General features: G+C 37.0%; 1 pseudogene; it reads left to right on the forward strand.

The window, feature by feature from the left end:
* The first annotated feature begins 372 nt into the window (after positions 1–372).
* Positions 373–1,642, forward strand: LOC6653625 (annotated as a pseudogene).
* Positions 1,643–2,188: the final 546 nt, after the last annotated feature.

The following is a 2,188-nucleotide window of genomic DNA, read 5'->3' on the forward strand; positions in this document are numbered from 1 at the left end:
TATCGATTGTTAGTAATAAGTATCGATTGTTAGTACTATGTATCGATTGTTAGCGATAAGTCATCGATAGGTTGAGAGACGGCGTCTCTCTTCTCTTCCGGCGACGCAACGAGCAAGTTGCATCTGCGCAAAAGCCAAAGATTAAATCCGAACAATACAAACTAATCTTTATCATTTTTACTCAATAATTAGGTGTTTACAGTATTTATATTAAATTTTTTATTATTTCTCAGTCAAAGTAATTATAAAATTATTCACAACAGTCAAAAACCGTGACTGTGATAACAAGCGATATATTTCTTACAAAATCACTGTTTTATGGCTCATCTCTAATTAGAACAAAAAAATTAGCGACACCCTGTTAAAAAGAAAACTAAAAATAAAGTAAAAAGTCAAGATACGGGAAATTGTTAATTAAAGTCAAAATTTTCAACATCATACTCGATTTGGGGTCGTTGCAATGACGTGGCAGAAGCAATTGGCAATACTTGCCAAGCCCTACTACTGGGTGAATACATATACATATTATTAGCCATCTCATATCTGATATCCAAGAAGACTACCTTCGTTTGTACTCGCATTTTTCGCCATGATAACGGAGAGGAAGAGGACACATGCGATCTGGATAGCCGCGAGGCCGAGATTCTCTTCTTGCTAATCGTTGTGATGATACGTTCCCGCAAAATCGGCAGCGTCACCATGATTAACTATCTGTCGTCATCGTTCCTCTACACAAAAGTGGCCAATATGATATTATGGGCCTATGCTGATTTTCGCTATGGTCTTGGCTTTCTTTTGGTGTGTGTTCTGGTGGGTCTGATATTGCCGGAGCCGTCATACAAGGGACCCGAACACATTACCTATTTCCGTACCTCTCAAGCATTTGAGGAGGAATTGGTTCGTGACAAGCGCACCAGTTGGCTAATATGTTTCTATACCGTTTGGAATCCCACCTGTGTGAACTTTGCGCCCATATTTGCTGAGCATTCGGCGGAATACAAAACGGACCATCTGAAGTTCGGAAAAATCGATTTTGGACGCCATCCGGATGTTGCACAAAAATATGGCATTAACGATAGCAGCTTCTCACGCCAATTGCCCACTGTGATTCTCTTCCAACAGGGCAAGGAAGTGGATCGTCGTCCTTGCGTGGATGCGAAGGGCAAACTGCAGAAGTTCTTCTTCTCCAGTGACAATGTGCGTGCGACCTTTGGCCTTAATCAGCTGTATAAGCAGGCTGTGGAACGGCTGCCAGTTGCCCCAGTAACGACAGAGAGCAAAAAGACCAAGTAGCTGGCCACCAAAAGTCATTTCTCCTACATGTTTTTACGTGCTAATAGTTGTTTTTATTTTAGTTTTAAATTATTCAGTTAACGGCGACCCTGAAGATAGTCAAGTTGTCATTTAAGCAACAAAACACTGTCAGTTAGTGCATTTTATTATTCGGCTAATCTTGAGTAAGCTTACACAATTCGGAACTAAGCAGACTAAGCAGAATTAGGCCACGAATTAAATTAAACAAATGTAGAATCTGTAAATTGAGCATAATTGTTCAAACACCACGCCACTCATTCTCCGTGCTAATAAATTTGATTGCAATTTAGTATTTCCGGTGAGTGCGGGCGCGCCCCCAAAATACTCTATTGTTTGAAAAAAAAAATAATGCAAAAAACAAAGCAAATTGAAAATCATTAATATTTTGTAGCACAACTTAACAATAAAATGAAATAAATTGACATATAATAGATTTTAACTGCAATGGGATTGATATTTAAATAAACCGTTTAAAGCTGTTTCAAATTCAAATGGCAGCGGATTAAGGTGACCATATTATTTCAATTTGTGTGCTGTTGGGCGCCTACATCTGAATTATGTACATGGCGGTACTCAAATTTTTCAAATATATGTTAGAAAAGAATAATTTAAGATAGTTATAGTAAATAAATTAACCAAGCTGCCCTAGACGCAATTATAATCTGACCATTTCAAATTAAGTAAAACTTTAAGTGGATTTTCTTTTCCGAGTCATATTTATAAGTTAATTAAGAGCAGTGTCACATAGTTTTTAATTTCGATTACAAATACAATGTCAAATGATATAAAATTTTTATGCTAGTTGCAAAAGTTTTTCGACTTTTCAATCAATTTGTAAACATTGACAAAAGATTGCAGGTAAAACTATGTTTTG

This window comes from Drosophila willistoni, unplaced genomic scaffold (assembly GCF_018902025.1).
Source record: "Drosophila willistoni isolate 14030-0811.24 unplaced genomic scaffold, UCI_dwil_1.1 Seg173, whole genome shotgun sequence".
NCBI classification, from domain to species: Eukaryota; Metazoa; Arthropoda; class Insecta; order Diptera; family Drosophilidae; genus Drosophila; species Drosophila willistoni.